This window comes from Lissotriton helveticus, chromosome 1_2, assembly GCF_964261635.1.
Source record: "Lissotriton helveticus chromosome 1_2, aLisHel1.1, whole genome shotgun sequence".
Lineage (NCBI taxonomy): Eukaryota > Metazoa > Chordata > Amphibia > Caudata > Salamandridae > Lissotriton > Lissotriton helveticus.
This window is the reverse complement of record NC_136058.1, coordinates 341,037,647-341,053,775: the sequence shown is the minus strand read 5'-3', so window position 1 is coordinate 341,053,775 and position 16,129 is coordinate 341,037,647. Positions and strand designations below refer to the sequence as shown.

The window sequence follows — 16,129 nt, the reverse complement described above, 5'->3', positions numbered from 1 at the left end:
TGAATAAAATGAATCGCCTCCCCGTCGGGGAATTGAACCCCGGTCTCCCGCGTGACAGGCGGGGATACTGACCACTATACAAACGAGGACTTATTGGCATCAGTTAAACAGTGCTCACCTCCTTGGGGTTAAGGCATACCCTCGATCAATTCACAGTATTGTAATAGGCAGATTTGCTGCTTTTGGTTAGGACAAGTAATCTTTTTTCCTAAATATTACAATACAGAAATTCCTAGCCAAAAACAATCAGTTTTATCAAGAAATTATTTCATTGAAATAAATATCTATCTATTGATCTGTCTATCTGGCTATCTTTCTAACTATCAATATATATATTTATATATATCTATATATATATATATAATCAGCTCACTTTACCATTTGCAGCTTATAACTATTAGCCACCAGGGGTCACTACTAACCAAAAGCAGTCATTCTACTTGTAAATTGTGCCAATCGAGTGGAACAGCAGCCTAGGATTCACCACTGCTTCATCTCATTTTCCAAGAGAATGCAGATGTAAAGTGTTTTTGATGGTACGCCTGTGCATATTGAAATATTCAGAGCATATTCTGAATTTCAGTTAACACATCAGTAAGCATTTTGGCCATCAGTGAATTCAACCTTTTTTCTCAATCGGAATAGGCAAGGATAATGACAGATATATTTTACAATGTTAGAAAGTACATCATTTTATTTAATTGTGTGAATAAAATGAATCGCCTCCCCGTCGGGGAATTGAACCCCGGTCTCCCGCGTGACAGGCGGGGATACTGACCACTATACTAATGAGGACTTATTGGCATCCGTTAAACAGTGCTCACCTCCTTGGGGTTAAGGCATACCCTCGATCAATTCACAGTATTGTAATAGGCAGATTTGCTGCTTTTGGTTAGGACAAGTAATCTTTTTTCCTAAATATTACAATACAGAAATTCCTAGCCAAAAACAATCAGTTTTATCAAGAAATTATTTCATTGAAATAAATATCTATCTATCGATCTGTCTATCTGGCTATCTTTCTAACTATCAATATATATATTTATATATATCTATATATATATATATATAATCAGCTCACTTTACCATTTGCAGCTTATAACTATTAGCCACCAGGGGTCACTACCTACCAAAAGCAGTCATTCTACTTGTAAATTGTGCCAATCGAGAGGAACAGCAGCCTAGGATTCACCACTGCTTCATCTCATTTTCCAAGAGAATGCAGATGTAAAGTGTTTTTGATGGTACGCCTGTGCATATTGAAATATTCAGAGCATATTCTGAATTTCAGTTAACACATCAGTAAGCATTTTGGCCATCAGTGAATTCAACCTTTTTTCTCAATCGGAATAGGCAAGGATAATGACAGATATATTTTACAATGTTAGAAAGTACATCATTTTATTTAATTGTGTGAATAAAATGAATCGCCTCCCCGTCGGGGAATTGAACCCCGGTCTCCCGCGTGACAGGCGGGGATACTGACCACTATACTAACGAGGACTTATTGGCATCCGTTAAACAGTGCTCACCTCCTTGGGGTTAAGGCATACCCTCGATCAATTCACAGTATTGTAATAGGCAGATTTGCTGCTTTTGGTTAGGACAAGTAATCTTTTTTCCTAAATATTACAATACAGAAATTCCTAGCCAAAAACAATCAGTTTTATCAAGAAATTATTTCATTGAAATAAATATCTATCTATCGATCTGTCTATCTGGCTATCTTTCTAACTATCGATATATATATTTATATATATCTATATATTACCTACTGGCGGTCGCCAGTAGGTATATATAGTTAGGATTTTTTCTCTATGGGTTTTTTGAAAATTCTATGTCTAATAACTTTGGCGTTTGTGGACGGAATTGGCTGAAATTTTCAGGAAAATGGCACATTTTGTTTCTGAGCAGCCCTTGAAAATTTGGGGGGGGTTAGTCCGGTGGGGGCCGAGAAAAAAGGGGGGTCCCAAAACGTGTTTTTAACATTGAGTTTTCCATAGGGCGGTTGGCCTCACTTTTAGCCCGAACGGCTGAATGGATTTGCACGAAACTTGGCAAAATTGTAGGGACTGGTAGCCCGATGTGCCTTTTGTAGGTCTCAATATATGTGCTCCAGTGGATTTTGAGAAATTAACGTTTAAAAAAGATATATATCTGTAACAGCGGACCAGTTAGCGCACTGGTTCGCGGACTTTTCGCGCAACGGAGCTTTGTGAAGCGAAGCTGATTGGTTCTCTGGCGTCTGTCAACATTCCAAAAAGTCCGTAGCGGCCGCCATCTTGTCTCTCGGTAGGATCGAGAGACAAGAGGAGGCCAAAGCGAAGGGGCAAATGACCATAAGGGGGAATAGTAGATCCTCGCTGACCCCCTAGGTTTGATGTGGAGGTTTTAAAAGGGTCCCGCGGGGCAAAAAAAAAAAATTATAATAATAATCTTACGGCTGAATGGATTTGCACGAAACTTGGCAAAATTGTAGGGACTGGTAGCCCGATGTGCCTTTGCTAGGTCTCAATATATGTGCTTCAGTGGATTTTGAGAAATTAACGTTCAAAAAAAGATATATATCTGTAACAGCGGACCGCTTCGCGTACTTTTCGCGTTACGGAGCTTTGCGAAGCGAAGCTGATTGGCTCTCCGGTGTCTGTAAACATTCCAAACAGTCCGTAGCGGCCGCCATCTTGTCTCTCGGTAGGATCGAGAGACAAGAGGAGGCCAAAGCGAAGGGGCAAATGACCATAAGGGGGCATAGTAGATCCTCGCTGATCCCCTAGGTTTGATGTGGAGGTTTTAAAAGGGCCCCGCGGGGCAAAAAAAATAAATAATAATAATCATCGAACGGCTGAATGGATTTGCACGAAACTTGGTAAAATATTAGGGACTGGTAGCCCGATGTGCCTTTGCTAGGTCTCAATATATGTGCTTCAGTGCATTTTGAGAAATTAACGTTCAAAAACAAGATATATATCTGTAACAGCGCTCCGCTTCGCGGAGATAAAATTATATGTGTATTATCTAGCTGTTGCTAACACCAGTTAGCGACGGCTAGTAGGAGATAGCGACCATCTTGGGTCCCACTTTGCATGTGAGTGATATTTATCACTAATGACATGCAAAGTGGGCATGCCAAGATGTTAGCGACTGGAAACAGTCGCTAACATCGCTATCTCCTATTGTCAACTTTTGGAAATATTCGAGATAAGCGCGAATATCTCCAAAAAGTAACAGCTGCCCTGAGCAGTTCTTAGCCATGTTATCCAATGGGAGGTGGATAACATGGCTAAGAGCATTAGCTCGGTAATGCATGAATATCGCAGAGTTTTCAGCGATATTAATGCATTGCGCTCGTTTTTTATCGTATTTCCGATAAACCTTGATAATAGCAAGGTTTATCTGCGATAATTTCTGACGGTAAAAAAATCTTTGCAATGCATCGTTAGGGATAAATATCGCTTAACTTTGGTAATATGCCCCAACGTCTGTTAACGTTCGATTGGAAGGAAATCAGGAATTGTTGAAAAACATTGTGTGCGCCATCTTGTCTTTTTTCAAATGCCACACTTTTGTCGTGCACGGCAGCCATTTTAGATGCCTTGACCAGACCCACTCTGTGCACGCTGTCGATCCTTAGCATGGCTCCCCACCCTCGCAAGCATCTCACCCAGGCAGTGGTCACCCCCGCTCTCTGTCTTATGCATGGGTAATAAACCTCCCCCCATCTGCGCTGCTCTTCCCTGAGAATCACACCCTGTGCCCGCCCGACACCTCCCTTTCGCCCTATTCACTACCGCACCCTCTGACACTCCTTTTCCTCTGTGTCCGATTGTCCAGGCCGGTGCTAGGCTATCAGCTAGCCCTGCAGATGTAGTTTATGGCCACAGCTGTAAAGAATCACCCCTCTTCAAAGGAGTTATAGTAGATCAAGGCCCACACTGGATGAGATCCGTCACAGCAGAAGCGTTGCTATTATCTGAAAACCATCCTGTATTGTGATTGGGGAGGGGACCGAGCCTGAAGCGGAAGATTCCAGGGATGACTCTTTGTACATCAAAGTTTTTACAATTATGTGTCACATTAAATATATATAGCACTCCGACAAAGTAGTAAGATTATAAAACTTTAATAATTTATAAATATATACAAGAAAACAAAAATAGTAATAACATATAAACATTTTTAGGGAAAAACAACGAAGTAGCGGTCGGCTGTGCGAATAGTCCCAACGCAGCACAACGTCCAGATTTCCGGCGTGGGGCGTCGCGGGGGGTGGGTCATCAGTAGCAAACTGTTGTGCGAATAGTTCCAAGGCAGCAGAACGCGCCGAAATCTGGATGACACGAAAGTGATGTCTAGTAAGTTGCCGCCCAGCAAATAACGGCGTGGGGCGTCGCGGGGGGTGGGTCATCAGTAGCAAACTGTTGTGCGAATAGTTCCAAGGCAGCAGAACGATGGCACCAAGGTGATGTCCAGTAAGTTGTCGCACTGGTTTTGGTATCCTACAATGCTGCTCCGAATAACGGCGTGGAGCGCCCCGGGGGAGGCGGCGTGAACGGGCCTCTCCAGGTGGAGTCTCATCTGTTTTAGTGGGGCGCCCCTTTACCGTTTCAGTTGCCATTCCGTCCGCTTTTGGTCCACTGTGTCAAAATCCGCCATTCAGCTGAGTTGCACCCACTCTTGCGGTGCAGCGATAGGCGGCTGCCACAGGACTCTCAAAATGGCGGCAGGCTCTTTCCTTTTTGGGCCTGGTCCACTGAAATGGCCCTGGGACACCTTGGAAATCGGACGCTTGTCTGCTAGGTCTTGGACCCCATTCTCGAAAGCGTCCCCTCCGCCTTGAGAATTCATCAAAAGTTTTGGGGGCCCCGACTCCTGCAGGCTTCTGGTGGGGAGCGGCTGCCATGATTGCTCGCGGAATGACCACGACGGAGCTACGAGATGGTGGTGCTCTCATGCTGACGCCAGCTTCAGTCTGAAACATCCAGAAACAAGGTGGGGCTTTCATCGTTTGGAAAAAAAAAAGTTTTCATCCTATGAAAAGTGTTGTTTTTAGGTCACATGATCAAGCCTTCCATCATTAGGAAACCAAAAGTAAAATGAACCAATGAAAAGTTTTATAAACAAGTCACATGACCTGTTATGCGGCATAGGGTATAAAATGCGGAGAAAATACGTTGGCACGTGAGGCGTCGTCAGTAGCGGATCGATGTGCGAATAGGCCGAAGGCAATACAACGCGCCAAGATCCGGATGTCACCGTGGTGGTTTCATAGTTGAGAGGCACTTCATCTGCAGTGGGGCGCCGAGATCCGGATGGCACTGAGGTGATGTCTAGCAAGTTGCTGTACTGGTGTGGTCATCCTACAATGCTGAAACTCGGCGTGGGTCGCCCCATTAGCCTGTGAGATGGCGTCAGTAGCGGACCGATGTGCGAATAGGCCGAAGGCAGCACAACGCGCCAAGATCCGGATGTCACCGTGGTGGTTTCATAGTTGAGAGGCACTTCATCTGCAGTGGGGCGCCGAGATCCGGATGGCACCGAGGTGATGTCTAGCAAAGTTGCTGTACTGGTGTGGTCATCCTACAATGCTGAAACTCGGCGTGGGTCGCCCCATTAGCCTGTGAGATGGCGTCAGTAGCGGACCGATGTGCGAATAGGCCGAAGGCAGCACAACGCGCCAAGATCCGGATGTCACAGTGGTGGTTTCATAGTTGAGAGGCACTTCATCTGCAGTGGGGCGCCGAGATCCGGATGGCACCGAGGTGATGTCTAGCAAGTTGCTGTACTGGTGTGGTCATCCTACAATGCTGAAAGTCGGCGTGGGGCGCCCCATTAGCCTGTGAGATGGCGTCAGTAGCGGACTGATGTGCGAATGGGGCCAAAGGCAGCGCAACAATATTTTCTGACGAGAAGACACCAAAAGGTGCTGACATTCCAAGATCCGGATGGCACCGAGGTGGTGTCTAAGTTGCGGACTGATGTGCGAATGGGGCGAAAGGCAGCGTAACAATATTTTTTGTATGGAAGATACCACTAGGCGTTGAGATGCCAAGATTCGGATGGCACTGAGGTGATGTCTAGCAAGTTGCTGTACTGGTGTGGTCATCCTACAATGCTGAAACTCGGCGTGGGTCGCCCCATTAGCCTGTGAGATGGCGTCAGTAGCGGACCGATGTGCGAATAGGCCGAAGGCAGCACAACGCGCCAAGATCCGGATGTCACCGTGGTGGTTTCATAGTTGAGAGGCACTTCATCTGCAGTGGGGCGCCGAGATCCGGATGGCACCGAGGTGATGTCTAGCAAGTTGCTGTACTGGTGTGGTCATCCTACAATGCTGAAACTCGGCGTGGGTCGCCCCATTAGCCTGTGAGATGGCGTCAGTAGCGGACCGATGTGCGAATAGGCCGAAGGCAGCACAACGCGCCAAGATCCGGATGTCACCGTGGTGGTTTCATAGTTGAGGCACTTCATCTGCAGTGGGGCGCCGAGATCCGGATGGCACCGAGGTGATGTCTAGCAAGTTGCTGTACTTGTGTGGTCATCCTACAATGCTGAAACTCGGCGTGGGTCGCCCCATTAGCCTGTGAGATAGCTGTTCTTTGGATTTGGGCCTGGTCCACTAAAATGGCCCTGGGACACCTAAGAACTCGAACGCTCGATTTTTTTTTCCTTTCCTGTACATGCAAAAAAAGGTAAATGCCCGGTATGTTACACGCTTCATCTGCCACGATGAACTCTCCAGAGGAACCGAAAAAATATATAGTTGTGGTAACTATACCATGCATCGTCATATGGAGAGGTGGCACCAATTAATTATAGTGCTGCATAAAAGAGAGATTTGGAGGAGAACCCCTGACCTGTTAGTACATTCATCAAAGAAGTGGCACTGACAGCATCAGAGGCAAGGGAAACGGTCCCAAATATTTAGAAGAACTTTGGAAAGATTAAAATGACATGTTTAGATTGTGGCAAATTAATTTCATGTGGACAGATGAGTGTTACTCTAATAAATACAGCATATGAACATCATCATAGTCGATGGTTGGTAGAGACATTTTGACTATATCCTGGACCTGCCCGTCCTCGCCCAAAATGGCGCCGGAATAAATGGGACTCGTAACTCCTTGTTGTGTACTGGTTGCAGAACCTTGAAATCACGAGATACGTATGCAGTTTTGAAGCACATGGCGGGCGGGGATGAGAATTGATTGAATATTTCGACATCCCTATTGATATTAAGTTCTGATGTGTTATTGATTACTGTACTGTTGAAAGTTCGAATTAACGTCACCCATGGTACTTGCCCGCAAATGTATATCTAGATAATTTTATTGTAACTGGCCCTGTCGTATTTTAATTATAAAATGTACGTCCACCGATTCCGTAACTGTTAGACACCTTAGTTCTTGCAACCTAATGGCCCGCCCGTTACGTTCCTCTACAGTGTAAATGTCTATTCATCATATACGATTACAGTTTGCTCTGTGGCAGGCCCATGTGGTTATAGGCTCGTATTTGTATAATGAAATTTTCTCAATAAAGGTTTTTAAAAGAAAACATGGTAGTAGTATATACATTGGTAAAGTTTTTAATAATAGTGACTGTTTTAGAATCATTAAAAGGCAAGTGAAATAAAGCAGACCAATTACATGAAGGGTAAAAGGTATAATACGAAGGAACGCAGTAAAGATAAATGGTCAAGGGCTGTTGTGTTTTCTATTCCTGCAACATAAAGTGATCGATAAGAATCTCATATTCAGGCGTATCGGCGACTAAGACAGCAGGTCGACCCTCTTTTGCTCAACGGCTCCGTCATGGGACGAAGAAACGCTCTTTTTCTCGAAAAAAGAATATATTTTACTTGCAGGACAGTTGTAAAATTTCCGGGAAAGTACATTAGCCTGGAACATTATAACATATATTTAAGAAAAAATAATGTTCGGAAGTAATGAAAAGCGTAATTTTTAGGTGATATGACCAAGCCTTTCATCATTACAATAAGAAAAGTAAAATGAACCAATGAAAAGTTTTATTAACAAGTCACATGACTTGTTATGCTTACGTTACGCGCTGCGCGCCCCGGATGACTTCCGGATGCGCTAACGCGGCGCGTCATATGAAGCATTACGCGACAACGCAGGTCCAGAATATAGTCAAAATGTCTCCACCAACCAGCGGTCGGAACACAACCCCTTTCAGCAGGCTAAATAGTTCTGTTAAATGACAACAGAAGGGACAGGCAACAAGAACCATCAGTCAAAGAGGGGAGAGCTAGTTCTTCTCTACCGGGTTACATTGGGGCGCTACCGGAACTGATCGAATTGGTAGTCTACAGTGTTTCTGGATGTTTCAGACTGAAGCTGGGGTTAGCATGAGAGCAGCACCATTTCGTAGCTCCGTCATGGTCATTCCGCAACCAATCATGGCAGCCGTTCTTTATCGTTATTTTGGGCGGGGTGGGTGGCGGAGCCGAGTTGTTTTGCAGCCATCATTGTGTGGAGTTCAGTTCATCTCACTAGTTTTGTATTTGTCATGAGGGGTTGTTCCTAATGTTTCTATTTTAGCGAGGTCAAAAAGAGATCCCATTAGTGGCCTACTGATTTTGCTCGATTCCTTTTCTGTTTTTTTTTTACACGATTTTTCGTTATCTGCAAAGACTGAACAGAGTATTGCGACTCTGTGTTTGTTTGTAAATAGAGAATGAACCAAAGAGAACTAATTCTAAAACAGTAAATAGTTGGATAACAATCAATCAAATGGAGAGAGAAGCAGGCACGACGGATTACAATGGGGGCAAAGACCTGCGTTAACTACCTTTCACTATCTGCAAAGAGAGAGTACTGCTAATAGAAATGAGGGGGGGGGGCACCATTCAAAGCAGATCAGTGTGCATAAACACGAAAATGTTTTCACTTACCACGTACTTGACATTCGACAGCTTATGATATTTGCTATTAAAAAACCATTGAAATTCACTGAAAAAACCATAGGTTATAGACCATATATAGTTAGGAATTAGCATTTACAAAACCTTGAAAATTCACTGAAAAAACCATAGGTTATAGACCATATATAGTTAGGAATTAGCATTTAAAAAACCTTATTTTACTCACACAAAACCATTGAAATTCCATATATAGTTAGTTGCACTAACTATATATCGCGCACCTGCAATCCACTGCTGATCATGTCACATATTACATCATTCATGACATGGTCAGTGACATCACTGATGACATCACTGATGACATCTCAAATGACATCACTGATGACATCACTGATGACAACATCCAGTGACTGTATGTTTCTGTAAAGTTAAAATATATCTTACATATTGAAGAATGAGTGGATGTATAAGTGTCTGGATGAAGGATTTAGTAGGTGCGTGACTGACTGTATGAGTGAGTGATTAAATGTGTCTCACTGAATGCATGGGTTAGTGACTAAACTGTCTTAATTTGTGCATCATTATGTCTGTTGTTCTGTAAACTGCTGCATGTGTTGATCATTAGCTATACGAGAGGCTATATGTGTTATTAATTGCTTGCCCAAGTATTTCTATGGGAGATTGAGTTTGTGTGGGGGTGGCTGGAAGGTGTGTGACTCTATGCATAGATGTGTGAACAGTTTATTCACTAGGTGTATGAGTTCAAGAGTGCATGTGGAAACAGCTACATGGGCAGTTGACTGTGTGCATGAGTGTATTGATGAGTGAATGGATATCTCAATGCTACATGTCATAGTAAGTACATATGTAAAACACAGTACATGTGAGAGTTGGCATATATAAATAACTGTGCATGAGAGCCACCGAATGAGTGAGTGGTTGTATCGATCATTGTGAACTTGTATCAGGGATTGTATAAGAGAGTAAATATGTGTTAGTATATGTTTCAATAAGTAAGGTGTGTTTAACTGTATAGTTGAAGAAATGGAGATGAGATTGTTTCTTTGCATGACTGACTGGGTGTGTGAGTAACTCCATGGATGAGTGGAAGTGTGTGAGTGTCTGTATACACTGAGTGTATCTAAGGTTATATTAGAGTCTGAAGAGGTTTATCGTATTAGCACAAGAATGATGTCAAATGAGATGTCATCAGTGATGTCATCAGTGATGTCATTTGAGATGTCATCAGTGATGTCATCAGTGATGTCACTGACCATGTCATGAATGATGTAATATGTGACATGATCAGCAGTGGATTGCAGGTGCGCGATATATAGTTAGTGCAACTAACTATATATGGAATTTCAATGGTTTTGTGTGAGTAAAATAAGGTTTTTTAAATGCTAATTCTTAACTATATATGGTCTATAACCTATGGTTTTTTCAGTGAATATATATATAATCAGCTCACTTTACCATTTGCAGCTTATAACTATTAGCCACCAGGGGTCACTACCTACCAAAAGCAGTCATTCTACTTGTAAATTGTGCCAATCGAGAGGAACAGCAGCCTAGGATTCACCACTGCTTCATCTCATTTTCCAAGAGAATGCAGATGTAAAGTGTTTTTGATGGTACGCCTGTGCATATTGAAATATTCAGAGCATATTCTGAATTTCAGTTAACACATCAGTAAGCATTTTGGCCATCAGTGAATTCAACCTTTTTTCTCAATCAGAATAGGCAAGGATAATGACAGATATATTTTACAATGTTAGAAAGTACATCATTTTATTTAATTGTGTGAATAAAATGAATCGCCTCCCCGTCGGGGAATTGAACCCCGGTCTCCCGCGTGACAGGGGGGGATACTGACCACTATACAAACGAGGACTTATTGGCATCAGTTAAACAGTGCTCACCTCCTTGGGGTTAAAGCATACCCTCGATCAATTCACAGTATTGTAATAGGCAGATTTGCTGCTTTTGGTTAGGACAAGTAATCTTTTTTCCTAAATATTACAATACGGAAATTCCTAGCCAAAATCAATCAGTTTTATCAAGAAATTATTTCATTGAAATAAATATCTATCTATCGATCTGTCTATCTGGCTATCTTTCTAACTATCAATATATATATTTATATATATCTATATATATATATATAATCAGCTCACTTTACCATTTGCAGCTTATAACTATTAGCCACCAGGGGTCACTAGTAACCAAAAGCAGTCATTCTACTTGTAAATTGTGCCAATCGAGTGGAACAGCAGCCTAGGATTCACCACTGCTTCATCTCATTTTCCAAGAGAATGCAGATGTAAAGTGTTTTTGATGGTACGCCTGTGCATATTGAAATATTCAGAGCATATTCTGAATTTCCGTTAACACATCAGTAAGCATTTTGGCCATCAGTGAATTCAACCTTTTTTCTCAATCGGAATAGGCAAGGATAATGACAGATATATTTTACAATGTTAGAAAGTACATCATTTTATTTAATTGTGTGAATAAAATGAATCGCCTCCCCGTCGGGGAATTGAACGCCGGTCTCCCGCGTGACAGGCGGGGATACTGACCACTATACAAACGAGGACTTATTGGCATCAGTTAAACAGTGCTCACCTCCTTGGGGTTAAGGCATACCCTCGATCAATTCACAGTATTGTAATAGGCAGATTTGCTGCTTTTGGTTAGGACAAGTAATCTTTTTTCCTAAATATTACAATACAGAAATTCCTAGCCAAAATCAATCAGTTTTATCAAGAAATTATTTCATTGAAATAAATATCTATCTATCGATCTGTCTATCTGGCTATCTTTCTAACTATCAATATATATATTTATATATATCTATATATATATATATAATCAGCTCACTTTACCATTTGCAGCTTATAACTATTAGCCACCAGGGGTCACTACTAACCAAAAGCAGTCATTCTACTTGTAAATTGTGCCAATCGAGTGGAACAGCAGCCTAGGATTCACCACTGCTTCATCTCATTTTCCAAGAGAATGCAGATGTAAAGTGTTTTTGATGGTACGCCTGTGCATATTGAAATATTCAGAGCATATTCTGAATTTCCGTTAACACATCAGTAAGCATTTTGGCCATCAGTGAATTCAACCTTTTTTCTCAATCGGAATAGGCAAGGATAATGACAGATATATTTTACAATGTTAGAAAGTACATCATTTTATTTAATTGTGTGAATAAAATGAATCGCCTCCCCGTCGGGGAATTGGACCCCGGTCTCCCACGTGACAGGCGGGGATACTGACCACTATACTAACGAGGACTTATTGGCATCAGTTAAACAGTGCTCACCTCCTTGGGGTTAAGGCATACCCTCGATCAATTCACAGTATTGTAATAGGCAGATTTGCTGCTTTTGGTTAGGACAAGTAATCTTTTTTCCTAAATATTACAATACAGAAATTCCTAGCCAAAAACAATCAGTTTTATCAAGAAATTATTTCATTGAAATAAATATCTATATATCGATCTGTCTATCTGGCTATCTTTCTAACTATCAATATATATATTTATATATATCCATATATATATATATATATATAATCAGCTCACATTACCATTTGCAGCTTATAACTATTAGCCACCAGGGGTCACTACTAACCAAAAGCAGTCATTCTACTTGTAAATTGTGCCAATCGAGAGGAACAGCAGCCTAGGATTCACCACTGCTTCATCTCATTTTCCAAGAGAATGCAGATGTAAAGTGTTTTTGATGGTACGCCTGTGCATATTGAAATATTCAGAGCATATTCTGAATTTCAGTTAACACATCAGTAAGCATTTTGGCCATCAGTGAATTCAACCTTTTTTCTCAATCGGAATAGGCAAGGATAATGACAGATATATTTTACAATGTTAGAAAGTACATCATTTCATTTAATTGTGTGAATAAAATGAATCGCCTCCCCGTCGGGGAATTGAACCCCGGTCTCCCGCGTGACAGGCGGGGATACTGACCACTATACAAACGAGGACTTATTGGCATCAGTTAAACAGTGCTCACCTCCTTGGGGTTAAGGCATACCCTCGATCAATTCACAGTATTGTAATAAGCAGATTTGCTGCTTTTGGTTAGGACAAGTAATCTTTTTTCCTAAATATTACAATACAGAATTTCCTAGCCAAAAACAATCAGTTTTATCAAGAAATTATTTCATTGAAATAAATATCTATCTATCGATCTGTCTATCTGGCTATCTTTCTAACTATCAATATATATATTTATATATATATATATATATATATATATATAATCAGCTCACTTTACCATTTGCAGCTTATAACTATTAGCCACCAGGGGTCACTACTAACCAAAAGCAGTCATTCTACTTGTATATTGTGCCAATCGAGTGGAACAGCAGCCTAGGATTCACCACTGCTTCATCTCATTTTCCAAGAGAATGCAGATGTAAAGTGTTTTTGATGGTACGCCTGTGCATATTGAAATAATCAGAGCATATTCTGAATTTCAGTTAACACATCAGTAAGCATTTTGGCCATCAGTGAATTCAACCTTTTTTCTCAATCGGAATAGGCAAGGATAATGACAGATATATTTTACAATGTTAGAAAGTACATCATTTTATTTAATTGTGTGAATAAAATGAATCGCCTCCCCTTCGGGGAATTGAACCCCGGTCTCCCGCGTGACAGGCGGGGATACTGACCACTATACTAACGAGGACTTATTGGCATCCGTTAAACAGTGCTCACCTCCTTGGGGTTACGGCATACCCTCGATCAATTCACAGTATTGTAATAGGCAGATTTGCTGCTTTTGGTTAGGACAAGTAATCTTTTTTCCTAAATATTACAATACAGAAATTCCTAGCCAAAAACAATCAGTTTTATCAAGAAATTATTTCATTGAAATAAATATCTATCTATCGATCTGTCTATCTGGCTATCTTTCTAACTATCAATATATATATTTATATATATCTATATTCACTGAAAAAACCATAGGTTATAGACCATATATAGTTAGGAATTAGCATTTACAAAACCTTGAAAATTCACTGAAAAAACCATAGGTTATAGACCATATATAGTTAGGAATTAGCATTTAAAAAACCTTATTTTACTCACACAAAACCATTGAAATTCCATATATAGTTAGTTGCACTAACTATATATCGCGCACCCGCAATCCACTGCTGATCATGTCACATATTACATCATTCATGACATGGTCAGTGACATCACTGATGACATCACTGATGACATCTCAAATGACATCACTGATGACATCACTGATGACATCTCAAATGACATCACTGATGACATCACTGATGACATCTCAAATGACATCACTGATGACATCACTGATGACATCTCATTTGACATTACTGATCACATCACTGATGACATCATTCATGTGATAATACGATGAACCTCTTCAGACTCTAATATAACCTTAGATACACTCAGTGTAAACAGACACTCACAGACTGTCACTCATCCATGGAGTTACTCACACACCTAGTCAGTCATGCAAAGAATCAATCACACCTCCATTTCCTCAACTATACAGTTATACACACCTTACTTATTCAAACATATACTAACACATATTTACTCTATTATACAATCCCTGATACAAGTTCACAGTGATCCATACAGCCACTCACACATTCACTGGCTCTTATGCACAGTTATTTATATATGTCAACTCTCACATGTACTGTGTTTTACATATGTACTTACTTTGACATGCAGCACTGAGATATCCATTCACTCACCAATACACTCATGCACACAGTCAACCGCCCATACAGCTGTTTCCACATGCACTTTTGAACCCATACATCTAGTGAATCAACTGCTCACACATCTATGCACAGAGTCATACACCTCCCAGCCACCCACACACACACTCAGTCTCCCATACAAATACTTGGGCAACCAATCAATAACCCATATAGTTACTCATATAGCTACTGATCAACACATGCAGCAGTTTACAGAACAACAGACATAATGATGCACAAATTAAGACAGTTTAGTCACTAACCCATGCACTCAGTGAGACACATTTAATCACTCACTCATACAGTCAGGCATGCACCTACTAAATCCTTCATCCAGACACTTATACATCCACTCATTCTTCAATATGTAAGACATATTTTAACTTTACAGAAACATAGTCACTGGATGTTGTCATCAGTGATGTCATCAGTGATGTCATTTGAGATGTCATCAGTGATGTCATCAGTGATGTCATTTGAGATGTCATCAGTGATGTCATCAGTGATGTCACTGACCATGTCATGAATGATGTAATATGTGACATGATCAGCAGTGGATTGCGGGTGCGCGATATATAGTTAGTGCAACTAACTATATATGGAATTTCAATGGTTTTGTGTGAGTAAAATAAGGTTTTTTAAATGCTAATTCCTAACTATATATGGTCTATAACCTATGGTTTTTTCAGTGAATTTTCAAGGTTTTGTAAATGCTAATTCCTAACTATATATGGTCTATAACCTATGGTTTTTTCAGTGAATTTCATTGGTTTTTTAACAGCTAATATCTGTAGCTGTAAAATGTATTCTTCTTTAAATCCAAAAATATATTTTATATGTTTATTAATAACTTTTTTTTAAAATATTTTTTTTTCTTCGTTCCCGCTTCGCGAATCGGGAAGCTTCCCGTTAGCTGACCTTGATGCCGCGAAATAGACCACGAGCCGGTAAACGTTTCTTTACCGCAACTGCCGCGTTAGAAAACAACATCGTGACGCCTCCCGTCCGCATGACGTTTCGCGTTGTCGCGTGATACGTCATATGACGTGCTACGTTAGCGAACTCGTACGCTTACCGAGTCGCAAAGCACAGGTTTCTGGAAGCAAACCGGGAGGCCCTGCAAAGCGCGTAACATACACACAGCAGGTCATGTGACTTGGTAATAACACTTTTCATTGGTTCATTTCACTTTCGGTTTCCTAATGATGTAAGACTAGGTCATATGATCTAAAATGAACACTTTTCATTGGTTGAGAACTATTTTTTTTCCCAAATGGTGAAAATCCCTCCTTCTTTCCTCACTCTGACTTTCATCATTGTGAGAGAAAGACCCTTTGTTACCAGTGAGCAATGGCTTCTTTACTAGCTTCAGCTGGTGCTTCCCCACCACCTCCACCACATCCAAGGAAGAGTGGACCACCTGCTAAAGTTATAATTCAGCAAGAAGACGAA

General features: G+C 41.0%; 3 non-coding genes across 3 annotated transcripts; all 3 read right to left on the bottom strand.

Moving 5' to 3' along the window:
- Window positions 1-17: 17 nt before the first annotated feature.
- TRNAD-GUC (transfer RNA aspartic acid (anticodon GUC)) lies at window positions 18-89 on the bottom strand. The gene has a single exon. It is a non-coding gene; the product is annotated as a tRNA-Asp (tRNA).
- A 1,342-nt stretch (window positions 90-1,431) lies between these two features.
- On the bottom strand, window positions 1,432-1,503 carry TRNAD-GUC (transfer RNA aspartic acid (anticodon GUC)). Its single transcript has one exon. It is a non-coding gene; the product is annotated as a tRNA-Asp (tRNA).
- An 11,326-nt stretch (window positions 1,504-12,829) lies between these two features.
- Window positions 12,830-12,901, bottom strand: TRNAD-GUC (transfer RNA aspartic acid (anticodon GUC)). The gene has a single exon. It is a non-coding gene; the product is annotated as a tRNA-Asp (tRNA).
- Window positions 12,902-16,129: the final 3,228 nt, after the last annotated feature.